The 27,906-nt window shown below is 37.8% G+C and overlaps 1 protein-coding gene and 1 non-coding gene across 11 annotated transcripts in view; one reads left to right on the top strand and one right to left on the bottom strand.

Moving 5' to 3' along the window:
* Positions 1-27,906, bottom strand: part of BCAS3 (BCAS3 microtubule associated cell migration factor) — a 717,859-nt gene that overhangs the window by 418,414 nt on the left and 271,539 nt on the right. The gene's annotated exons all lie outside the window — the stretch shown is intronic.
* Positions 17,883-17,986, top strand: LOC112437675 (small nucleolar RNA U13). Its single transcript, XR_003026233.1, has one exon. It is a non-coding gene; the product is annotated as a small nucleolar RNA U13 (small nucleolar RNA).

The following is a 27,906-nucleotide window of genomic DNA, read 5'->3' as shown; positions in this document are numbered from 1 at the left end:
GTTTACCAACCAAAAAGAGTCCAGGACCAGATGGATTCACAGCCGAATTCTACCAGAGGTACAAGGAGGAACTGGTACCATTCCTTCTGAAACTATTCCAATCAATAGAAAAAGAGGGAATCCTCCCTAACTCATTTTATGAGGCCAGCATCATCCTGATACCAAAGCCGGGCAGAGACACAACCAAAAAAGAGAATTTTAGACCAATATCCTTGATGAACATTGATGCAAAAATCCTCAATAAAATACTGGCAAACCGAATCCAGCAGCACATCAAAAAGCTTATCCACCATGATCAAGTGGGCTTCATCCCTGGGATGCAAGGCTAGTTCAACATATGCAAATCAGTAAACATAATCCATCACATAAACAGAACCAAAGACAAAAACCACGTGATTATCTCAATAGATGCAGAAAAGGCCTTTGACAAAATTCAACAACCTTCATGCTAAAAACTCTCAATAAGTTAGGTATTGATGGGACGTATTTCAAAATAATAAGAGCTATCTATGACAAACCCACAGCCAATATCATACTGAATGGGCAAAAACTGGAAGCATTCCCTTTGAAAACTGGCACAAGACAGGGATGCCCTCTCTCACCACTCCTATTCAACATAGTGTTGGAAGTTCTGGCCAGGGCAATTAGGCAGGAGAAGGAAATAAAGGTGTATTCAATTAGGGAAAGAGGAAGTCAAATTGTCCCTGTTTGCAGACGACATGATTGTATATCTAGAAAACCCCATTGTCTCAGCCCAAAATCTCCTTAAGCTGATAAGCAACTTCAGCAAAGTCTCAGGATACAAAATCAATGTACCAAAATCACAAGCATTCTTATACACCAACAACAGACAAACAGAGAGCCAAATCATGAGTGAACTCCCATTCACAATTGCTTCAAAGAGAATAAAATACCTAGGAATCCAACTTACAAGGGATGTGAAGGACCTCTTCAAGGAGAACTACAAACCACTGCTCAAGGAAATAAAAGAGGATACAAACAAATGGAAGAACATTCCATGCTCATGGGTAGGAAGAATCAATATCGTGAAAATGGCCATACTGCCCAAGGTAATTTACAGATTCAATGCTATCCCCATCAAGCTACCAATGACTTTCTTCACAGAATTGGAAAAAACTACTTTAAAGTTCATATGGAACCAAAAAAGAGCCCGCATCACCAAGTCAATCCTAAGCCAAAAGAACAAAGCTGGAGGCATCACACTACCTGACTTCAAACTATACTACAAGGCTACAGTAACCAAAACAGCATGGTACTGGTACCAAAACAGAGATATAGATCAATGGAACAGAACAGAGCCCTCAGAAATAACGCTGCATATCTACAACTATCTGATCTTTGACAAACCTGACAAAAACAAGCAATGGGGAAAGGATTCCCTATTTAATAAATGGTGCTGGGAAAACTGGCTAGCCATATGTAGAAAGCTGAAACTGGATCCCTTCCTTGCACCTTATACAAAAATCAATTCAGGATGGATTAAAGACTTAAACATTAGACCTAAAACCATAAAAACCCTAGAAGAAAACCTAGGCTTTACCATTCAGGACTAGGCATGGGCAAGGACTTCATGTCTAAAACACCAAAAGCAATGGCAACAAAAGACAAAATTGACAAATGGGATCTAATTAAACTAAAGAGCTTCTGCACAGCAAAAGAAACTACCATCAGAGTCAACAGGCAACCTACAAAATGGGAGAAAATTTTTGCAATCTACTCATCTGACAAAGGGCTAATATCCAGAATCTACAATGAACTCAAACAAATTTACAAGAAAAAAACAAACAACCCCATCAAAAAGTGGGCAAAGGACATGAACAGACACTTCTCAAAAGAAGACATTTATGCAGCCAAAAAACACATGAAAAAATGCTCACCATCACTGGCCATCAGAGAAATGCAAATCAAAACCACAATGAGATACCATCTCACACCAGTTAGAATGGCAATCATTAAAAAGTCAGGAAACAACAGGTGCTGGAGAAGATGTGGAGAAATAGGAACACTTTTACACTGTTGGTGGGACTGTAAACTAGTTCAACCACTGTGGAAGTCAGTGTGGCGATTCCTCAGGGATCTAGAACTAGAAATACCATTTGACCCAGCCATCCCATTACTGGGTATATACCCAAAGGACTATAAATCATGCTGCTATAAAGACACATGCACATGTATGTTTATTGAGGCATTATTCACAATAGCAAAGACTTGGAACCAACCCAAATGTCCAACAATGATAGACTGGATTAAGAAAATGTGGCACATATACACCATGGAATACTATGCAGCTATAAAAAATGATGAGTTCATGTCCTTTGTAGGGACATGGATGAAATTGGAAATCATCATTCTCAGTAAACTATCGCAAGAACAAAAAACCAAACACCGCATATTCTCAATCATAGGTGGGAATTGAACAATGAGAACACGTGGACACAGGAAGGGGAACATCACACTCTGGGGACTGTTGTGGGGTGGGGGGAGGGGGGAGGGATAGCATTGGGAGATATACCTAATGCTAGATGACGAGTTAGTGGGTGCAGGGCACCAGCATGGCACATGTATACATATGTAACTAACCTGCACATTGTGCACATGTACCCTAAAACTTAAAGTATAATAATAATAATAATAATAAAAAGAAAGTGCTTCCGCCAAATGCAATGGCTCATGCCTGTAACCTCAGTACTTTGGGAGGCTGAAGTGGAAGGTTCACCTGAAGCCAGAGAGATAAGCCTGGACAACACAGTGAAACCTTGTGTCTACAAAAAGAAAAAAGAAAAATAGCCAGGTGTGGTGGCACGTGCCTATAGTCCCAATCACTTGGGAGGCTGAGGTGGGAGGATCGCTGGTGCCCAAGAATTTGAGGCTGCAGTGAGCTATGATTGAGCCACGGCACTCCAGCCTGTGCAATGCATATTTTTAGAGACTCCATCTCTAAAAAATAAAAGCTTAAAAAATATTGTTTTGTGGGGGGCAGCCCCCGCCCAGCCAGCCGCCCCATCCGGGAGGTGGGGGGCAGTCCCCGCCCGGCCAGCCACCCCATCCAGGAGGTGCGGGGCAGCCCCCGCCCGGCCGCCGCCCCGTCTGGGAGGTGGGGGGGCGCCTCTGCCCGGCCGCCCCGTCTGGGAAGTGAGGAGCCCCTCTGCCCGGCCGCCACCCCGTCTGGGAGGTGTATCCAACAGCTCATTGAGAATGGGCCATGATGACAATGGCGGTTTTGTCGAATAGAAAAGGGGGAAATGTGGGGAAAAGAAAGAGAGATCAGATTGTTACTGTGTCTGTGTAGAAAGAAGTAGACATAGGAGACTCCATTGTGTTGTGTACTAAGAAAAATTCTTCTGCCTTGGGATGCTGTTAATCTATAACCTTACCCCCAACCCCGTGCTCTCTGAAACATGTGCTGTGTCCACTCAGGGTTAAATGGATTAAGGGCAGTGCAAGATGTGCTTTGTTAAACAGATGCTTGAAGGCAGCATACTCCTTAAGAGTCATCACCACTCCCTAATCTCAAATACCCAGGGACACAAACACTGCGGAAGGCGGCAGGGCTCTCTGCCTAGAAAAACCAGAGACCTTTGTTCACATGTTCATCTGCTGACCTTCCCTCCACTATTGTCCTATGACCCTGCCAAATCCCCCTCTCCGAGAAATACCCAAGAATGATCAATAAATACTGAAAAAAAAAAAAATTGTTTCCGAAAGTTTAACATAAAGTTACCATATGACCCAGCATTTTCACTCCTAGATAGATATTCAAGAGAACTAAAAACATACGTTCATACAAAAACCTATATACAAGCTGCGGTGGCTCAAGCCTGTAATCCCAGCACTTTGGGAGGCTGAGGCGGGTGGATCACGAGGTCAGGAGATTGAGACCATCCTGGCTAACACGGTGAAACCCGATCTCTACTAAAAATACAAAAAATTAGCCGAGCGTGGTGGCAGGTGCCTGTAGTCCCAGTTACTCAGCAGGCTGAGGCAGGAGAATGGTGTGAACCCGGGAGGCAGAGCTTGCACTTGCAGTGAGCCACTGCGCTCCAGCCTGGGCGACAGAGCAAGACTTCATCTCAAAAAAAAAAAAAAAAAAAAAAGGAAAAATCTATATACAATGTTTGCAGCTGGATTCCTAAGCCCAAATGTGGAAACAACTTAAATGTCTATCAATTGATAAATGAATAAACAAAATGTCATATATCCATATAATGAAATAGTATTTACTCATCCATGAATAGGAATGAAGTTTCTGATGCATATTTAAAAATGGATGAACTTTGAAGCATTATGCAAAGTGAAAGAAAGCAGACATAAAAGGCCACATATTGTATGATTCCATTTTATATGAAATGTATAAAATAAGTAAATCCACAGATACAGAAAATAAATTAGTAATTGCAGAGGAGCAGGGAGAGGGGGATGGAGAGTGACTTGGATAGGTACAAGGTTCATTTTGGGGTGCTGAAAATGTTCTTGAATTGAATGGTAGTGATCAATGGATAACTGTGAATATACTAAAAAACTACTGAATTGTACATTATAAAATGGTGAACTTTATGTATGTGAATTATACCTCAACAAATCTGTCATAAAAAAATGAAAGGAACACTAACTAGCCAGTTTCCTGAAAGTGAAGTTCTATAGCCTCTTTTTATAGTTTGTGGTTTCTTTTAATAGCCCTCTTAGTTCTTAGAGATGCCTTTGCTGTCCTATGCACAAAGGAAGATAAGCAGCTGCTGAGAAGCCTAAACGAGCATTTTTATCTGTGCCTATCGTGGCTCATTTCACATCTGGGGTTGGGTTAAACAAATGGCTTGAATATAATATGGGTAAAAGGTATAACCAGATGTTCTTATTAAGTTTCCTTCCATTCAGCATAAAAGTGTGCCATAAGAAGAAAAACTCAAGCAAACAGCACTTAACTTAATCTGGGAATCCTCATTAGGGCACTCATTATTACCAATTTAGAGTTTTTAAGTATACAAATGTCAGAGTTCTCAACTAATGAGATACAAATACAGTATTACAGTGTTTAATTAAATGTTTTGCAAATTTATGTTAGGTTATGTAATTCACCATTCATTAAATGTTTCCTGTATTATTTAGCATATTTATAATATCTCACATTTCTCATTATAATGATATAAAATTTGGCTAATCAGAAACCAATTAGGCCTCTAAAATGCTAAGATATTTGTTCTTTAAAACGTACTGTAGTCATAGTCCAGTAATTCTGATTTATACAAATACTTAATCTCAGTTATTCATTTTTAAATATTTCATCGATTTGAGAATTCAAAACTGTAGTATTTGGGGAAACCAATATCTAATATAGTAGATATACTCACATGGAACATAAAATTTCTAAAGAGTGTTTTCATCTATGTTCAACATTTTATCAAAACTTAAAAAAATTAATTCACAAAATGGGTTGAAGTCAAAGTACATATGAAACAAGAGGATTGGGTACTAGAACTAAATGTTACTACATTTCAGCATCTAAGATGTAGAAATCAGCATCTTATAAGGCTGTGAATTCACCACCAAAAACTCAATAACAACCTCAATTAATAAGAATGATAACATTTTGGGATTATTTAACATCCTAAAAAAATCTGAAGCACAGATTGTTAAACTTTAGTGTGATAAGAAGCACTTAGATGATCTGTACAAAATGCAGATCCTGTGGTCACACCTTCAGAATTATGATTCAGTAGTTATTTGGGTAGGAGGGGGGATGACCAAGAAATATGCATTTTTGAATACTTAAATAATAACTCTGGTACTGATCAGCAATACCAAGTTAGAAAATAAAGTGACCAGCAACAGCATTCCCTCCAACCCCATATCAAACCTTAGAAATTACAGAAAAAATATTTTTAGGTCGGGTGTGGTGGCTCACGCCTATAATCCTAGCACTATGGGAGGCCGAAGCAGGTGGATCACTTGAGGTCAGGGGTTCAAGAGCAGCCTGGCCAACATGGTGAGACTCTGTCTCTACCAAAAACACAAAAATTAGCCGGGTGTGGTGCATGCGCCTGTAATCCCAGCTACTCAGGAGGCTGAGGCAGGAGAATCGCTTGAACCCAGGAGGTGGAGGTTGCAGTGAGCTGAGATTACACCACTGACCTCCAGCCTGGGGGACAGAGCAAGACTCCTTCATACATATATATATATTTTAATAATAAGGTAATAGCAATGTCTAGGGCAGCAGCAGGGCAGAGAGCACTGACGAAAAAGGGCAGGAGGAAAGTTGTTTCTGAGATAAGAAAACTATTCTATATCTTGATTGTGGTGATGATTATATAGATTTAACTACTGAGAGGCAAATCCAACATCCATCTCCAACATTCACTCCTTCACTGGATGCCACCACAGATACTTAATCTGTGATTGCCTAGCCTCTTTTACAACAAGTGGTGACATAGTTATGATCACTCAAAGGCAGGTGGCTATTGCAGGATTCTGGAACAGTATCTGCTTTCCTGATAAAGGAAATTAACATCACTGATGGTGCCCTTTCTCCCCTTCTTATTGCCTTGAAGTCTGAAATGATGCCCAGGGAAGTGACATTTATAAAGGAATCATGAGGGAAAGAGCAAAAAAAGTCACATAGACATCATTCAGCCAAGACCAGCAGCAAACATTTTATAACGTGATAAAAAATAAACACTGATTTTAAAAAACCATTGTTAAATGTGGTTTTCTTTCTATGGCCAAAAGTATGCCTAATGATTCCAATAACAACGCCCTTTCTAACCCTACTGGAAAAGAAAGAAAACCCAAGAGCAATGCTCGGATAAAAAGTCTCAAGACGAAGAGAGTTATCATAAAGATAACTGCATATAGCAATAACTACCTTGCCAAAGTCCAAGCCATTTGATGAGGTTATGTTTAATGAAAACATATAGAAATATAAAAAAGGGAATTAAAATACAAGTTCTAGAAACATTCCCAGCCATGTACTTCAACATTTTTTATCCTTCAGAACTGATAAAAACACATGCACTTTCAGGCTGGACACAGTGACCCATGCCTGCAATCTCAGAGCTTTGGGAGGCCAAAGTGGGAGGATCTCTTGAGGCCATGGATTCAAGACCAGCCTGGGCAACATAGCAACAGCCTCTCTAAAAAATTTTTATAAAAATTAGCTGGGCATGGTGGTATGCAACTGTATGTAGTCCCAGCTACTTGGGAGGCTGAGGTGGAGGATCTCTTGAGCCCCGGAGTTCAAGGCTGCAGTGAGCAATGATTGCACTACTACACTCTAGCCTACGTGACAGAGCAAGACCCTGTCTCAAAAAAAAAAAAAAAAAAAAAAAAAAAGGCCAAGTGAGATAAAAGCCCAACATCCTAGCTGTCCCACCTTATGCAAAGGGTAGCTTCCCCTGCCATGCACAGGGGATAACATTACTGAAGGGCAATTGTCACTGGAGCAACTGGCATGTGCACATTAAAAACGCTAGTCCATGCTTTTCATGGAGGAAAAATACACTGGAATGGGATATAAAATGGTGGGACCCTTTAGTCCGATTCAATGTACTATCATTTTGACTTATGTTGGTGAATATATAACTGGTATTAATGGCTTACATGACTGTACTTAAATGCTTGTGCCAGAGGATATCATCGAACATGTACACCAAGGTGATAGTGGGACAACTGCACAACAGACCACCTACTAGACTTCCAGTTCCTTCCCATATTATATGCCAGAAACAACATAGGATTCCAAGAGTAAAATGTTTAGGTAAAGACTTAATGGCTGCTGAAGTACTCAGAGGTGTTGTCTCAGTACAACATCGCCACCTGCCTGATGCAGTCACCAAGTACACTCCCTTTTTTAGAAGGCTGCTATTAACCAGCTACAAAGTTCTAATTGTAATTAAACAACTGACCCATGGAGGCCTTGTGACTTTCTAGACCTACTTGGGGATGGGTCAACTAAAATTTGAAAATGAACAAGGTGGGAAGAGCCCAACCAACAGGGAACGCTATTCAAATGGAAATGGTATATTCCAGAGTACAGCCAGTCTGGTTGAGCAGAACCTTGGGTATTACAGCCACTTTATCTTTTATTCCACTGTCTGAAGCATGCCACTGGCTCAAGAGGCACTGGATTCACAGAGCTTCCTTTAAATACCTGGGCCTGATTGACTGATGGCTCAGCTAAGATGAAACCTGATGATGCCCACTGGGCCTTGATAGCTGTATAACCCCAACAACTCTGGAAGGCTGATTGAAATAAGGAGCAACCAGCATGGTAGAATAATGCAAAGCCATCACCCCAGCTTTAATTCAGGGTTAGGTAAAAACTATGTCGGTGGGCCAACTGTGCCCATTCATTTATGTACTGCCTATGGAAGCTTTTGTATGACAGCAGGAGAGCTGAGTATAGAGACAATATGGAATGCAGAGTCAAAGATACTTATTATCTGGTCCTTTAAAGAAAAAGTTCGCCGACTCCTAATTCTGAAAACCCTCTAGAAGTTTTATTTTTACTGACTTTTCCTCAGTTGGCAATGGCCTGGCCAGTGGTCTCATCTGCCACAAGGAAGACTAAACACTCGCAGACTACAGATGCACCTCTTTGGGGCCATGAGTTCTGCAAACAAATCATAGTTGCTAACTGAACAATCTGGATCACTGACGGCCAAGGTAAGGTTCTATTCACTGATGGAAATGACTGGAATCAAGCTGCTTATCAAGCCTACAGTACCCTGCACTGCACTGTGATTGCCATCCAAATCCATCAATAATAAATGTTTTGCCTCTGGCTTAAGTATCATCTATTATCCACTGTTTCATATCCATTCAAACTAAGCATGATGTCATAATTGAAAATAATATGTATTCTGCAGTTGTTGGGTTTGGTTATCTAATAGGCCAATGTAGCTAGTAGTGTTATTCTAATAATTTATGTCTTTTTTCTCTATTCTATCAACATCAAGAAAGTGGTATTAAAATCAACAATGCTGATTGTAGAATTATTCATCCTATTAATTCTGATTTTATTTAAGGTATTTTAAAACTCAGTTTTAGATGCATACATTTATTTTATTTTTTATCATACAGCCCAAAATGTCAAGATGCATTTAAATTATGTGCATTTAAAACTGAGTCTATGTGCATACATTTAAATTTTCCTGATAATTTGACTTTTGAACAGTACAAAATATCTCTGGTCACAGACTTTGTCTTAAATTCTATTTTAGTTGATACTAATATAGTTGAATTTCCAATATTCTTATGTTTCTTATTTAGATGATGTATCTTTTAATATACATTTACTATCATATTAATATCTCTATATTCAACACTACCTTATAGGCAATTTCTTCCTTTATATTGGAGTACATTAATATTTAATTTCTATATGGTTGAATTTTGATATACCATTTAATATCTGTTTTCTGTTTATCCCTCTTTTTCTTGTGCTTCTGCCTTTCCTTTCCTGTCTTTTGTATTAACTGAACATTTTTTAGTATGCCATTTTCATTGAAGCATTGATTTTTTATGTATAGCAACGTTGAACCTTGCAATAGTACAGCTCCATATACCTGCCTCCACCCTAGCACCCTCCATCTTTGTGCTATAGTTGTCATATGTATTAAATGTACATATAATACAATACCAACAAAATAATTCAATCATTCCCATATATTAGACACAAATTTTTAAAAGGGAAAAATAATCCTTTCTATTCAACAAGAAATGACCATATTCTTCACTATTTCCTAAAGACGCAAGTTTGCTTCTGGTATTATGTGCCATTAGCATAATTTCCAGTGTGGATGTCTCGGCTTTACTGCTCCTTCATCCTTGAGAGATATTGTTGTTTGATGGAAAACTTCAGATGGCCAATATTTTATTCTTTGAGTCCTTCAGACATGTTATTCCACTGTCTTCTGACTTCCATGGTTTCCAGTGAGAAGTCAATAGTGTGTTAAAATGTACTTTCTGTGTGTGCAATGCATTACTTTTGTCTGCCTACTTTCAAGATTTCCTCCTTACTTTGGTTTTCAGAAAAATGACTATGATGTCCTTTGACATGGTTTTTGTTGTACTTAATCTTATGTGTTGTTTGCTTATCTTTTTGAAGTTGTAAATGTATGTCTTTCAACAAAAGTGGAAAGTTTCCCACTTTTAGATTTTTTTTCCTCCCTTACTCTCCTCACCTTCTGCAATAACTACATGTAGGTTGGCTCTGATATTGTCCCACGAGTTGCTAAGGCTCTACTTATTTTCTATTTTTTCACTCATTTGGTTTGGAAATTTCTAGTGATCTATCTGCAAATTCATTTACTAACTCAAATTCTGCTATTAACACATCCATTTCATTTTTATTTTTGATATTGTATTTTTAAGTTGTAGACTTTTCACTAGGTAATTTCCTATATTTTCTCTTTCTCTGCTGACATTTCCTACCCTTTTATTTAAAAGAAGCATATTTTCTTCATATCACTGAGCATAGTAATAATAGATGCTTTAAAATAATTTCTACTAGAAGATGGAGACTTCCAGTTCCAAAACGGTGGTATAGAAGCTAGCTGGCTTCACTACCCCTGCAGAAAACCAAAAACAAATATATAGTACCGAGATTTTAACCAGCAACACTCAGAACTCAAATATGAGGATGAGACAATTCCTGAGGCCACAGAGAAGTGAAAAAGAAAACCTCAGAGTGAATGGTAAGAGATTCAGACTTTCAGATCTGTAATGCCCCTCCCCCGATTCTGCCTGGCATCAAGAGCACAGAAAATCTCCCCCCCAACTCATGGTGACTATACTGGAAAAAGTGAGATTGAGGTGGTAAACCAGCTTTCCCACCATCTTGGGTGCTCTGGCAGGAAAACTATCCTTGCCTTAACTGGCAGGAAGTATCGTGGCTGCCTGATGGGAGAAACAACCCTGAGGACAGGCCAAGACAAAGTGGGGAGGCTAGACTACCATCCCTAGTCCTGGAAACTTTGTTCCATTACTTGGCCAAAGGAGACACCAAATTAGAGTGGCTGTTCAGCAGCACCATGTAGTAGGAAATACATTACAAAGGTCCCTGGGCACAAACCCCTAGCCAGACTTGACACACTGTGGGGATAACCACTTTGGGATGCTCCCAAATCAGGATAGGCAGTACTACAATCATTTAGCAGAGCCAAGGTGAACCTGGGCTTTAGGTACCACCTATATCCAAAAAAAAAGGCAACAACTTAGCTGTAAAGATTCACTAACAGGCCAGACACGCTGCCTCATGCTCGTAATTCCAGTGCCTTGAAAGGCCAAGGCAGGTGAGAGGATCACTTCAGGCCAGGAGTTTGTGACAGGCAGGGCAACACAATGAGAGTCTGTCCCTAACAACAACAACAAAAAAATTCTTTTTAAAGTTAGCCAGGTATGGTATCATGTGCCGGTAGTCCTAGCTACTCAGGAGGCTGAGGTTAGAGGATTGCTCCAGCCCAAGAGTTCAAGATTACAGTGAGCAATGACTGCACCACTGTACTCCAGCCTGGGCAACAAAATGAGCCCTGACTCTAAAAGGATTTAAAAAAATGCACTAAGCAAAATATACCCAATAAAATCAAAACAAGGTAGACAGATAAAACTGAAATAAAGTATCAATGCAAAGATATAGATATACACACGAAAAAAACAACAGCAAGTAGGGAATTATGACCTCCCCAATGGACAAAGCAAAACTCCAGTTACAGACCCTAATGAAAGAGTGATCTGTGAGCCCTCTGACCAAGAATTCAAAATAGCAGTTTTAGGGAAACTCAGTGATCTCCAAAACAACAACAACAACAACAACAACAACAAAAACACACAGAAAAGCAATTCAGAAATTTATCAGAGAAATTTAACAAAGAGATTGGGAAAAAATATGGAAATCTGGGAACTGAGAAACATATTTGCTGAACTGAAGAAGTCATCAGAGACTCTCAACAGTGGAATGGACCAAGTGAAGGAAAGAATCAGTGACCTAAAATACTGGCTATTTGAAAATACAATCGGGGGGTGTGGGGGGTGGTGGGGGAAGGAAAAAGAACAAAAAGGAATGAATACCACCAACAGGATGCAGACAATTACCTCAAAAGACCAAATCTAAGAATTATTGGTATTTAAGAGGGAGATAAGACTAAAGGGTAGAAAATGCAGCCAAAGAAATAATAATGGAAAACTTTCTAAAACTTAAGAAAGATATAAATATCCAGTTATAGGAAGGACTGAGAACAAGAAACACTCAACCCAAATAAAAATACTCTAACACGTATAATAATGAAACTCTCAAAGGTCAAGGACAAAGAGAAGATCCTAAAAACAGCATGAGAAAAGAAGCAAACACTGTATCTCCAATTTGTCTGGCAACAGACTTCCCAGTGTAAATCATACAAGCCAGGAGGGAATATAACAACATTTTCAAAGTGCTCAAGGAGAAAACATTGCCATCCAAGAATATTGCATTCAGCAAAATTATACTTGAAATATGAAGGGGAAATAAAGTATTTCTGAGACAAACAAAAACAAATAATGTGCCACCACCTGACCCACCTAACAAGAAATGCTAACGAGAATAATTCAATCTGAACCAAGAAAACTCTGATGTGCTAAAAGAAAGCTTTTCAAGGTATAAAACCCACTGGTAAAAAGTACATGGTGAAACACAAAATACTCTATAACTGAAATGGTGGTGTACAATCCACTCATAACTCTAGTATGAAACCCAAAAGATAAATCTATCAAAAATAATAATCGCTATTAGCAACCTGTTAAAACATAGGTAATACAAAAAATATAAACTGATATAACCAAAAGTCAAGATGCTGGAGGTGCCAGGCATGGTAACTCACATCTGTAATCCCAGCACTTTTAGAGGGCAGATCATTTGAGGTCAGGAAATCAAGACCAGCCTAGCCAATGCAGTGAAACCCTGTCTCTACTAAAAACACAAAAAAATTAGCTGGACATGGTGGCACATGTCTGTAATCCCAGCTACTCAGGAGGCTGAGGCAGAAGAATCACTTAAACCCAGGAGACGGAGGTTGCAATGAGCCAAGATCGTGCCACTGGGTAACAGAGTAAGACTTTGTCTCAAAAAAAAAAAAAAAAAAAAAAGTTGGGTGATGGAGTAAAAGTATAAATTTTTTTTACATGTTCTTTATGCCTGCCTTTGTTTCTACTCTTCTATTTGTGATCTAAGATAAGTTGTAGTCTCTTTAAAATAACTTGTTATATCTATTATAAGATGTCTCTATAAGCCTCCTGGTAACCACAACACAAAAACTTGTAACACAAAATCCTGTAACAGACTCACTAAAAAGAAATGCAACAAATTAACAGCATAATACCAGAGAAAATAACTTACCCACAAAGGAAGGCACTAAGAAAGAAACAACCAGAAAACTAGCAAAAGAATGGCAGTAGTATCTTCTTACTTATCAATAATAAGGCTGAATGTAAATGGTCTCGATTATGAATGGATAAAGAAACAAGACCAAGTTACATGCTGCCTTCAAGAAATCCACTTCACCTATAAAGACACACATAGACTGAAAGTGAAGGGGTGAGAAAAGATACTCCACGTATCTGGAAACCAAAACAGAGCAGGAATAGCTATACTTATATTAAAAAATAGACAACCAATCTAAGATTATAAAGAGAGACAGAGAAGGACACTATACAATGATAAAGGGGTCAATTAAGTAAACATATGTAACAATTATAAATATTCAACCAACACTGGATATCTCAAGTCTATAAAGAAAATATTAATAGATCTAAAACAGAGATAGACTGCAATACAATAAAAGAAGGAGACCCCACTCCAGTAATGCACAAATCATTCAGACATAAAATCAACAATGAAACAGCAAAGTTAAACTACACACTAGATCCAACAAGCCTAACTATGTTTAGAGAACATTTTATCCAACTGCTGCAGCATACATTTTCTTTACTAGCACATGGGACATTCTCCAGAAGAGACCATATCTTAGGTCATAAAACAAATCTGAACAAAACTTTTAAAATAAAAATCATATCAAATATCTTTTCTGGCCACAATGGACTAAAACTAGAACTTAATAAGAAGAACTGGGGAAAATATATAAACACATAGAAATTTAAAAACATGCTCCTGAGTGACCAATGGGTCAATGAAGAAATTAAGAAAGAAATTTTAAAATGTCTTGAAACAAGTGAAAATGGAAAAATGGAAATGCAATATACAGGCCGGGCGTGGTGGCTCATGCCTGTAATCCCAGCACTTTGGTAGGCCGAGAGGGCAGATCACTTGAGGTCAGAAGTTCAAGACCAGCCTGGCCAACATGGTGAAACTCCATCTCTACTAAAAATACAAAAATTAGCCAGGTGTGGTGGCGGGTGCCTATAATCCCAGTTACTCTGGAGGCTGAGGCAGGAGAATCACTTGAACTCAGGAGGCAGAGGTTGCAGTGAGCCAAGATTGCACCACTGCACTCCAGCCTGGAGCGAGACTCCATCTCAAAAAAAAAAAAAAAAAAAAAATTCAATATACCAAAACCTATGGGATATAGCAAAAGCAGTACTAACAGGCAAGTTTGTAGCAATAAATGCCTATATCAGAAAAATGAAAGGCTTCAAATGAACAACCTAATGATATACCTCAAGGAACTAGAAGCAAGAACAAACCAAAGTCAAAAATAGTAGAAAGACAGAAATAATAAAGATCAGAGCAGAAACTAATGAAATCGAAGCTAAAAAGAAATACAGATCAATAGAACAAAACATTGGTTTTCAAAAATGTAAACAAAATCAACAAGTCTTGAGCTAGACTAAGAAAAAAGAGAGAAGACCTAAATAAATAAAAACAGAAACAAAGAAAGGACACATAACAACTGAGACCTCAGAAACACAAAAAATCATTAGAGACTACTATGAACAATTATATACCAACAAACTGGAAAACCTAGAAGAAATGGATAAATTTCTGGAAACATACAACCTCCAAGATTGAATCACGAAGAAATAGAAAACCTCAACAAACCAATAACAAGCAACAAAACTGAAGCTGTAATAAAAAGCCTCCATAAAAAGCAAGAAAATCCCAGGACTTCACAACTTCACTGCTGAATTCTACCAAACATTTAAAGAAGAATTAATACCAATTGTACTCAAACTCTTCAAAAAAATTGAAGAGGAGGACATACTTCCAAACTCATTCTATAAGGCCAGCATTACCTTGACACTAAAATCAGATAAGGACACGACAACAAGAAAAGAAAACTACAGGCCAATATCCCTGATGAACATATATGTGAAAATCCTCAACAAAATACTAGCAAACAGAATTCAACAACACACTAAAAAGATCATTTATAATATCAAGTGGGATTCATTCCAGGGATGCAAGGATGGTTCAACATAAGCAACTCAATAAACATGATATATCATATTAACAGAATCAAGAACAAAAACCACATATTTTAATAGATACTGAAAAAGTATTTTATAAAATTCAACATCCTTTATGATAAAAAAAACCCTAATCAAAATGGGTATAGAAACAACATACTTCAAAATAATAAAGACCATATATGACAAATCCACAGCTACCATCATACTGAACAGGGAAAAAATGAAGGCCTTTCCTCTAAAGACTGGAACAAGACGAGTATGTCCACTCTCACTACGGTTACTCAACATAATACTGCCAGTCCTGGCCAGAGCAATTAGGCAAGAGAAAGAAATAAAGAGCAACCAAATTGGAAAGGAAGAATTCAAATCAGCCTTGTTTGCAGACAACATGATCTTATATACAGAAAGGCTACAGAACTCACCAAAAAATTGTTATAGCTGATCAGCAAATTCAGTAAAGTTGCAAGTTACAAAATGAACATACAAAAACCAGTAGCATTTGGCTGGGTGTGGTGGCTCACGCCTGTAATCCCAGCACTTTGGGAGGCCGAGGCGGGCAGATCATGAGGTCAGGAGATCGAGACCATCCTGGCTAACACAGTGAAAGCCTGTCTCTACTAAAAATACAAAAAATTAGCTGGGCATGGTGGCGGGCGCCTGTGGTCCCAGCTACTTGGGAGGCTGAGGCAGGAGAATGGCATGAACCTGGGAGGCGGAACTTGCAGTGAGCCGAGATTGCGCCACTGCACTCCAGCCTGGGCGACAGAGTGAAACTCCACCTCAAAAAAAAAAAAAAAAAAAAAAAATCAATAGCATTTATATACATCAACAGAGGACAATCTGAAAAAGAAATCAAGAAAACAATCCCATTTGTAATAGCTACAAAAATATAAAATTCCTAGGTCTCAATCTAACTAAAGAAGGGAAAGATCTATAAAAAGAAAACTATGAAATATGAAAGAAATTGAAGAAGACACAAAAAAATGGAAAGATATTCCATGCTTATGGATCAAAGAATACTGTTAAAACGACAATACTATCCAAAGTAGTTTACAGATTCAATGCAATCCCTATCAAAATTCCAACGACATTCTTATAGAAATAGGAAAAAAAAAAATCTTAACATTTATATGGAGCCACAAAAGACCACAAATAGCCAAAGCAATCCTGAGCCAAAGGAACTGAAGGCATCACACTTCCTGACTTCAAAATTTACTACAGGTATATAATAACCAAAACAGCATGGTGCCGGCATAAAAATAGATACAAAGACCAACGGAACGTACTAGAGAAACCAAACATACATCCATGCATTTACAGTCAATTCGTCTTTGACAAAGACACCAAGAACATAAGAAGGTAAAAGAACAGTCTTTTCAATAAGCGGTGCTGGGATAACTGGATAGCTATGCAGAAGAATGAAACTAGACCTCTATCTCTCACCATAACAAAAATCAAATCAAAATCGATTAAAGACGTAAATCTAAGACCTCAAACTATGAAACCACTAAAAGAAAACTTTGGAGAAACAGTCCAGGACATTGGTCTGGGCAAAGCCTTTTTGTGTAAGACCTCAAAACCTAGACAACCAAAGCAAAATAGACAAATGGGATTACCTGAAGCTAAGAAGCTTCTACACAGCAAAAGAAATAATCAACAAAGTGAAGAAACAACCCACAGAATGGAAGAAAATATTTGCAAACTATCCATCTGACAAAGAATTTATAACTATAATATATAAAGAGCTCAAGTAACTCAATAGCAAAAAACCCCAAATAATCCAATTTTAAAATGGGCAAAATCCAACCCCATTAGAAACAAAAGAAAAAATAAGAAAATTTAAAAATGGGCAAAAGACCTGAACACACATTTCTCAAAAGAAGACATGCAAATGGCCAATAGGTATATGAAAAAAAATGCTCAACATCACTAGTCATCAGAGAAACACAAATCAAAACCACAATGAGATATCATCTCACTCTAGTAAAAATGGCTTGTATCAAAAGGACAATCAATAAAAGATGCTGGTGAGAATGTGGAGAAAAGAGACCCTTGCACACTGCTGGTGGAAATGTAAATTAGTGCAGCCTCTATGGAGCACAGTATGGAGGTTCCTCAGAAAACTAAAAATAGAATTACCATATGATCCAGCAATTCTGCTACCAGGTATATAGCCAAAAGAAAGAAAATCAATGCATCTAGGGGATATCTGTACTTCCATGTTTATTGCAGCACTGTTCACAATAGCCAAAATATGGAATCACTCTAAGAGTTCATCAACAGATGAATAAATAAAGTATATATGGTATATATAGCAATGAAATATTCAGCTTTAAAAAAAAGAATGAAATCCTGTCATTTGCAGCAACATAGCTGAAACTGGAGGCCATTATGTTAAGAGAAACAAGCCAGGCACAGTGAAATGTTGCATGATCTCACTCCTAGGTGGGAACTACAAAAGTGGATCTTTGATCCTTTTGTAGTTCATAAGCATGATGAGTGGGTTTTCACACTGCTGTGTGAGATGTGCCTTCCTCAAGCCTCGTTACAATGTCAGCACATTACCCATCTGATGTGAAAAAAAAAAAGCAGTGGGCCTCATGAAGATAGAGAGTAGAACGGCAGTTATCAGAGGCCAGGAAGTGTGGGGCAGGGCGAATGAAGGGGAAGAAAAGGAATAGAAATGTATTTATTACCACTGAACTGTATACTTAAAAATGATAAAGATAGTAAATTTTATATGTATATTCTTTTAAGTATAAAAAGGAGAAATTTGATATGGTATAGAAACTTTCTATACTATCTTTGCAACTTTTCTGTAACTCTAAAATGATTCCAAAATTGAAAATTTATTTTAAAAATAAAATAATTTTTATAATTTACTACATCTGGGTAATCTTGAGGTTCATTCTGCTAATGTGACTATTGTGATCCTATAGATTGAAGCAGCAGCTCCTGCATGACAGTTTCCACCTGGACATTCCTTCTGGCCAGCCCTACTGATTTCAGACTAGCCTAGCCAGCCCCCAGAATCATGTATGCTGATAAACCTCTGTAATGCCCTACTGATTCTGTTTCTCTGGTAGAATCTTAACGGATACAGAGATTTAATCCAGTTCCTATCATTCCATCATAGCTAAATGACAAAATTTATAAGTTTTTCAAAATTTCTCCCTGACCTCAAATATCTCCCTTACTGCCATTCAGAGTGCTTCTAATTTTACCATTCAATAATACTTCCTTTGGATCTTCTGGTATTTGAATATCCTACCAAGGAGAAAAAGATGTTACTATGAGGAGTTTCGTGGTTGGGAAAATGTGCTCTGAAGGCCAAGAGTATAGCTTGACAACATTCTGCTGAAGACATCAGGCATGTGTTTCATGGATCCACTCAATCAGCAGAAGCCAGGAATAGACAGACAAATGCAAGAAAGATCTGTGGAGTGTCCTCTTGTCTGATGGCATGGATCCCCATGACATACACAGGAGATACACAAGGTTTTTGAGAATGTAGTATCTGCAGAAACACCGCCATCTTGGACTGAAAGGCACAAAGGCATGATTAAAAAAAAAAAAAGAAAAAGAAGAAGAAGGCAGCTACTGGACTTGCAAAATTCCACAAGCATGAAACAGGCTGATAGAGCTACCTAGGTGCAAACATGTGCTACCCTTCAATAAAATGTATGAATGACTCCAAGGGCAGAGATGTGCACTTAAAGGCCTAAGCTGTGTGTACAAAGGCAGGAATGGGCAGAGCCACAGGCCCAGAAAATGAAGCCGCAGTCCAGGAGGGCAGTGCCTCAAGCCAGATGGGAAACTCTGGCCTTGAAACACAACGGAATTTGCCCTGCTAGATTTTAAACATGTTTGAAACCAGTGACTCTTTTATTCTTTTCCATTTCTTCCTTTTGAAATGTCTATCCTATGCATATCCTACTACTGTATTTTGGCAGGAGGTAACTTTTATTGTAGTTTCACAGGTCCACAGAAGCACAGGAATTTTGCCCTAGGATAAATTCCAGAGTCTCAACCATACCAGAGTCAGATGATTGAGATAAGATTGGACCTTTGAGCTGATAATATTTTTTTAAAAAATTTAGACTTACAGTTGATGCTGTAGTGGGTTGTGACTTTTGGGGATGTTGGTAGGGAAAAGAGGTAATACTTAGCATATGGCATGAACATGAATTCTGGGAGGCAGAGGATAGAATACAGAGAAGTGAATTATAGCCCCCAAAGACATGTCCACATCCCTCAAAAGATCAAAGAGTTACTCTTTGGCAAAATAAGTGATTAGGTTATAAATCCTAAGAGAAGGGGCTTATCCCTGGGTTATCCAGGTTGGTACTTAAAACAATCACATGTATCTTTACAAGAAATACAGAAGAGGAGCTGACTCAGAAATGAGGAGGATGTAATACAATCAGAGAGACAGAGACTGAGTGATGTGGCTATAACTCAAAGAATGCTAAAGGCCATCAAAGGCTAGAAAGGGCAAAGAACAAATTCTTCCTCAGAATTTCCAAAGGAAGTGCAGCCTTGCTTACATTTTGATTTTAGATTTTTGCCCTCCAAAACTGTAAGAGAATAATTTTTGATATTTTAGGCTCCCAAGTTCATGGCAATTTGTTATGGTAACCACAGGAAAAAAACCATTGAGTAAATCTGGACATCATCCTGAACAACATGAACTTTATAATATGAACAATCTGCCCCAGGACTGAAATTGCTGGGTTCTATGGTAAGTACATATTAATATTTTAAGTAAATGCAAAATTATTTCCCAGAGAAGCTGTACCAACAGCAATGTATGAAATATGAGAAATTTAGTTCCTCTACTCACTGACTGTGGGGAGTTAGTTCTTTAAAGGTATTGTGGACATAAGACATACAACTTGTGTCTTTTCATTCTCTTAATGGTTTTGTTCAAAAAGCAGATGTGTTTCATTTTGATGAAATCCAGTTTATCAATTTTTCTTTAATGGGCTTTGGAATAGAAAATTTTGCAAAGCAAAAACAAAACCAAAAAAAAAATTTTTTTTTTGAGACAGGGTTTTGCTCTGTTTCCCAGGCTGGAGTGCAGTGGTGTGATCATGACTCACTGCAGTCTTGACCTCCCAGGCTCAAGCGATCCTTCCACCTCAGCTTCCCAAGGAGCTGGGACTACAGACATGCACCACCAGGCCTGGCTAATTTTTTTTTTGCTTTTGTAGAGACAGAGTCTTTCTGTGTTCCCCAGTCTGGTCTTGAACTCCTGGGGTCAACCGATCCTCCCACCTTAGCCTCCCAAAGTACTGGAATTACAACTGTGTCCAACCTTGGTGTCACATTTTAAAAGTCTGTCCCTAACCCAAGTCACGAAGGTTTCTTTTGGTGCTCTAATAACTTCATAGTTGTAGGTTCTACATTTAAGTCTATGATCTAATTTGAGTTAATTTGTTAATTTGTGGAAAAGACTAATCTTTCTCCACTTTGTATCTTTGCACCTTTGTCAAAAATAAGTTGTCTCCACATGTGTGGGAATGGTCACAGGATCCCTACTGATTATTGCAGTTTTAGTAAGTCTTGATATAGGTAGTGACATTTCTCCAACTTTTTCTTTTTCAAAATTATTTTGCTCATAAGTGTTGTGCATTTTCATGTGAATTTTAGAATTATCTTGTTAATGTTTAACCAAAAGAAAACCCTGCTGGGATGTTGATGCAGTCTATGGATAAATCTGGGGAGAACTGACATTTTAATGATGGTAAGTATTCTAGCACAAGAAAATGGTTTAATTCTCCATTTATTTAGGTCTTTACTCTGAGCAATATTTTCTAGCTTTCAGAGTACAAGTCTTGCTTATTGAATGTCAGTAGTATATACTTCTGGATTTTTTAAATGATCAATTCATTGTTGTTAGTATATAGAAATGCAACCGATTTTTGTATATTGATCTAATATCCTGTAACCTTGTTAAAATCATTTATTAGTTTTTTAAAAATAAAATAAAATCCTTTAGTTTTTCAACATAGATAATCATGTCATTTTTGAATAAAAGATAGTTTTACTCTTGCCTTTCTGATCTGACGGTAGTTCTTTCTTTGTTCGCATGTCTCCTCTGCAGATCTCTGGGATTCTCTCTCTGCAGCTCCCATGTCTCTGGTCCAGTGTATTGAGAATCTATGATCTTGGCCTCCCAGGACTCTTAGCAATATCTCATCAATTCAGGGAGACTGCTAGGCTCCATTAGGGTTCCCCCTTCCTGCACCATGACTGGAAACTCTTTCAAAGCAATAAACTGGGGCAACCATAGGCATCCTCTCATTTGTTCTTCATCTATCAGGGATTGCCATCTTTCAATGACTAATGTACAGTAAATAGAAAACTACTGTTCATTGTTTAGTTGTTTCAGGTAGGAGGGTTAATACAGCTCTTAACGCTATAATGGCCAAAAGTAGAGGTCCTAATATTGACTCTGTATTTGGCATTTACTGTGCCAGTGCTTTGCTAAGCATTTTACATATAGTATTTCTGTTATTTCCTCAATAAACTCTGAAATCGGTATTGGCCCCATTTTACAGAAGAGTAACTTGAAGATTAGAGAAGGTATTTAGCCTGTCCTTAGTTATATAATTACTAATCAGCATCCAAATATATAGGGGAGCAGGGGAAATAGGAATGAGGAGTGACTGCTAATGGATAAGTGGTTTAAGGATTACAAAAATGTCCTGAAATTAGATACTAGTGATGATATGCAAACTCTAAAAACATAACAAAAACCACTGAATGGCACTTCTAAAAATGAATTTTATAGTATGTAAATTATATCTCAATAAAAATGACGTTTTTGCAGAAAAACTGAAGAATTACATGACTATAGATAGGGTCATGCACAGGGTTGCTAGATTCACAAAAATAAATACAGAAAGTCCAGTTAAACTTGAGTATTAGTAAAACCATAACTAGGAAATATTTGGAACATGTTCACACTAAAAACAAATATTTGCATTTATCTAAAATGACCATCAAATAGTTATCAGTTAATAATATTGAATAACTAGATGATTTTCCCCTTGACAACTGAAGATACTAACTATATTATTTCACAGTATTATTCTAGAATGGTAAAATTAACACTTTTCTGATTTTGTTTCAAAAGCAAGTTTGCCATTTGCCAAAATTAGCATGCTAAGTACAAAAATGACTTGAGTCTGTTTGAGAAAGTATGTTAACAAAATATGTGTAAGGTTTATACTTACTGTTGAAAACAAGGACTATTTTTCTTACTGCATATGTGCTTTACGAGGAAAATTACTGTCAGATGCAAAGGATATCCCAAGTCATAGACCACAAAACAACTTAATTCAGTATAATTAGATCCACATACTGAATTTTTTTCCTTGCCTGATTAAAGTACCGTCAGAGTTCTTGGAAGAATCCAGAAAAACATGCTTTTGTAGTACTCAAAGAGGGCCAAACAGATCATGTGACATATAGATTTCACGACTGGTGTGAAATTTTATATATCAGTTCAAAATAATTTTCTGTAGAGCCTTATAAAATTAATTTTGTGGTCACTGAGGTCCTGGTATTTGGGGTTTAGAAATTCCCAGTCTCCCATACAGAGTGTGTTCTAGAGCATAATCATTTAAATAATTTCTATTTGATTTTCCTACCTGTTAAGTAGGAACATCACTGGCATCAGCAAACATTTGCACTACAATATGCAAGGCTCCATTCTATGCATGAGAGATGCCAAGAAGCTTAAGCAAATTTCTATTTCCATATTGAACTTATAGATAAATTAAATGGCAAATAACTTTAATACAAAGAGGTATCAAAAATAGGTGTTAAGTGCTTAAAATATCCAAATTCTAAAAGGTCAGAGATGAGGTAGAGCATCTCAGTGACTAGAACAGATGGGATGGGATTTGAAAAAGAGGTAAGAAATAAAATGTGCCCAGCAGCACAGTGAAATATTAACTCTAGATAAAATGCTCATCAAATTTAAAACTTCCATACAAAAGAGACAAAAACAAATAATAATTAAACTTAAGGGTAAGCAAGTTAGTTGTGCCAGAAAGTAAGGACAAGCTCAAAGAGTGGTGAAGATATGTCAAAAGGACACAGACACCAAGTTATTGGGCTCCCACTGGCCAAATGTGGGACATTTTGTGCACTATAATAAGTAATTATTGAACAAATATAATCCATTGAATAAAATAGGAATCTATGAGACCAAAATGATAGGTAAATAAAGGAATGAATTGAAAGTTCAATGCAGAATGGCATATTTACATAGTTTTAAATTACTGCCCCAAAAACCTTGTAAATTTTTATAAGTACAAAAGAGTAACTGCACAGTAAGGAAGACCAGCAGACATCATCTCAGTCATGTGATTAAACTGATCATCATCAATAACAAATCAAAATCAAAATCAGTAACAACCTGATAGGATGCAATAAGAACCAGCACCTACTCTGTGACATTCCTGTCAAGGATGAGTAAGCTAAATCTAATCATAATGAAACATCAGATAAAAAATTGAGGCACTTTTGACAAAAATAAATTACTTGTAATATTTAAATGTGCTGAGAGCATAAAAGGCAAAGAAATAATAATGACCTGTTCCAGAATGAAGGAGATTAAAGAGATATAAAAATTCAGTCTCCGGCCGGGCACGGTGGCTCATGCCTGTAATCCTGGCACTGTGGGAGGCCAAGGAGGGCGGATCACAAGGTCAGGATATCCAGACCATCCTGGCCACCAACATGGTGAAACCCCATCTCTACTAAAATTACAAAAAAAAATTAGCTGGGCTTGGTGGTGTCTGCCTGTAATCCCAGAGGCTGAGGCAGGAGAATCGCTTGAACCAGGCAGTCGGGAGGTTGCAGTGAGCTGAGATAGCGCCACTGCACTGCAGCCTGGAGACAGAGCAAGACTCTGTCTCAAAAAAAAAAAAAAAAAAAAAAAAAAATTCAGTTTCCCTGAACTAGATCCTTTAGCTAGTTACTGGGACAATCAGTGAAACCAAAATGGACTTTCAAAATTAGACGGTGAAAATTTATTGATTTGACTTTTTTATGGTTACACAGAAGAATGTTCTCATTTGTAGAAAATACACATTCAAGCATTGAGGGTAATAGGGCATCATGTCATGTTGGCAATCTACTTTCAAATGGTCCAAGGAAAACAATGTATCTGCCTTAGTGGAAGGCCTATGCATATAAAAATCAATGAGGTACAATTTATTTTTAAAAGAAATCCCAGTATTAGTGGAGACAAACAAGTAGACAACCAGTCAAAATACAAAATAATAAGTACTATAATGGGGCGTAAAATGAGTAACACAAGGAAGAGAAGAATTGATTCCACCTAGATAAGGAAGAGAAGAAATAAGGTAATTTTTAACATGAATATTGCATGAATGAAAAATATAAATCATGATCCAACGAATATACTTCTAAAATGAAATCTTAATAGAAAAATCAATTTCATTAAACTCAGTAGGAACTTTAAAAGTATGCATTGTAGGTATTTTTGGTGAAGAATAAAACAGATATAATAATCCTTATTACCCTCAAGAAGGTAAAAATATTTTAAGTATTTAATCCAGAAGAAAGAAATTGGGCATTATATGTATGAGATGTTAAATATTCCCATATTTACTCATGAATGAGTTAAAATTTGCACATAAATAATAATTTGCCTGATGGGAACATTAGAAGAAAAGACACTGTGTTAATGACTAAAATTCCATTTTCTAGTTTTTCTCTAATCGAGGAACTACTAGTATGGGTAAAATGTTAAATGGTGATAGCTTAGAAAAGTCATTCAATGCTAAAGGCTAAGATTACCTAGATGATGGTGATGGATGCACAACAGTGTGAATTAATACCATTGAACTGTATGCTTTAAAATGGTAAAAATGGTGGATTTTTTTTTTTTTGCATTTCACCACAATTTTCTAAAATGATAAGATTCCCAAACTATTTTAAAATTCGTATGAAACCAAAAAAGAGCCCAAATAACCAACGTAATCCTAAGCAAAAAGAACAAAGCTGGAGGCATCATGTTACCTGACTTCAAACTATACTACAGGACTGTGGTAAGCAAAACAGCATGGTACTAATACAAAAACAGACACACAAACCAATGGAACAGACTAGAGAGCCCCAGAAATAAGGCCACATACCTACAACCATCTGATCTTCAACAAAGCTGACAAAAACAAGCAATGGGGAAAGGACTCCCTATTCAATAAATGGTTCTCAGGTAACTGGCTAGCCATATGCAGAAGGTTGAAACTGAACCCCTTCCTTACATCATATAAAAAATCAACTCCAGTGGCTCACGCCTGTAATCCCAGCACTTTGGGAGACCGAGGCAGGTAGATTGCCTAAGGTCAGGAATTCGAGACCAGCCTGGCCAATATAGTGAAACCCTATCTATACTAAAAATACAAAAATTAGCTGGATGTGGTGGCAGGTGCCTCTAAGCCCAGCTACTCGGGAGGCTGAGGCAGGAGAATAGCCTGAACTCGGGAGGCAGAGGTTGCAGTGAGCAGAGATCATGCCATTGCACTCCAGCCTGGGTGACAAAAACGAGACTTCGTCTCAAAAAAAAAAAAAAAAAAACTCAAGATGAATTAAAGACTCAAATATAAAACTCAAAACTATAAAAACTCTGGAAGACGACCTAGGCAATACCATTCTGGACACAGGAACTGGCAAAGGTTTCATGACAAAGACACCAAAAGCAATCACAACAAAAGCAAAAATTGACAAATGGGCTCCAATCAAACTAAAGAGCTTCTGCACAGCAAAAGAAACCATCAACATAGTAAACAGACAATCTATAGAATGAGATAAAATATCTGCAAACTATGCATCTCACAAAAGTCTAGTATCCACCATCTATAAGAACTTTAAACAAATTTACAAGAAAAAAAAACAAAAAACCCCATTAAATAGTGGGCAAAGGACATGAACAGACACTTTTCAAAAGAATGTCATTAGAGAAATGCAAATCAAAACCAGGATAAACCATCTCACACCAGCCAGAATGGCTATTATTAAAAAGTCAAAAAATAACAGATGCTCCTGAGGTTGTGGAGAAAAGGGAACGCTTATACACTGTTAGAGTGTAAGTTAGTTCCATCACTGGGGAAAGCCGTGTGGCAATTCCTCAAAGAGCTAAAAACGGAACTGCCATTCAACCCAGCACAATCCCATTCCTGAGTAAATATACAACAGGATATCAAACATTCTACCATAAAGACACATGCATGCACATGTTCACTGCAGTGCAATTCCTAATAGCAAAGACATGGAATCAACCTAAACGCCTATCAATGGCAGACTAGATAAAGAAAACACGGTACATAGACACCATGGAATATTATGCAGTCATAAAAAAGAATGCGATCATGTCTTTGCAGGAACGTGGATGGAGCTGGAGGGCATTATCCTTAGCAAACTAATACAGGAATAGAAAATCAAATACTGCATGTTCTCACTTATAAGTAGAAGCTAAATGATGAGAACACATGGACACATAGAGGGAACAGACACTGGGGCCTCCTTGAGGGTGGAAGATGGGAGGAGGGAGAGGATCAGAAAAAAATAACTACTGAGTACTAGGCCTAGTACCTGAATGGCAAAATAATCTGTACAACAATCCCCCATGACACGAATATACCTACATAATAAACCTGCATATGTACCCCTGAACTTAAAATAAAAGTTTAGGCCAGGCACGGTGGCTCACGCCTGTAATCCCAGCACTTTGGGAGGCCAAGATGGGTGGATCACCTGAGGTCAGGAGTTTGAGGCCAGCCTGACCAACATAGTGAAACCCCGTCTCTACTAAAAACACAAAAATTAGCTGGGCATGCTGTTGGGCGCCTGTAACCCCAGCTACTCGGGAGGCTGAGACAGGAGAATCACTTGAACCCAGGAGGCAGAGGTTGCAGTGAGCCAAGATCGAGACACTGCACTCCAGCCTGGGCAACAGAGCAAGACTGTCTCAAAAGAAAAAACAAAAAGTTTAAAAATAATTTTTAAAAAATTAAAAAGATAAGACTTCCCAGTTTAGCCTGAGAATAAAATAACAGAGATAAAGAAAAATGTGCAAACCCATTTCCTGTCTTTAGTCTTTTCTAAACTGTAGCAACAAGAACACAAAAAGCAGGAAAAAATATACAATAAGGGATAAAAATTCAAGATTTTTACATTTTAATTAAAGCTCATGAATTAATTCAAATAGAACTTGGACTATGAAAATGCCAAGACCCGGCCAAGTGCAGTGGCTCATGCCTGTAATCCCAACACTTTGGGAGGCTGAGGCGGGTGCATCACCTGAGGTCAGGAATTCAAGACCAGCCTGGCCAACATGGTGAAACCCTGTCTCTACTAAAAATACAAAAATTAGCCAGGTGTGGTGGCGGGTGCCTATAGTCCCAGCTACTCAGGGGTGCTGAGGCAGGAGAACTGTTTGAACCTGGGGGGACA

Source organism: Pan paniscus, chromosome 19, assembly GCF_029289425.2.
Source record: "Pan paniscus chromosome 19, NHGRI_mPanPan1-v2.0_pri, whole genome shotgun sequence".
NCBI classification, from domain to species: Eukaryota; Metazoa; Chordata; class Mammalia; order Primates; family Hominidae; genus Pan; species Pan paniscus.
This window is presented reverse-complemented; position numbering and strand designations above follow the sequence as displayed.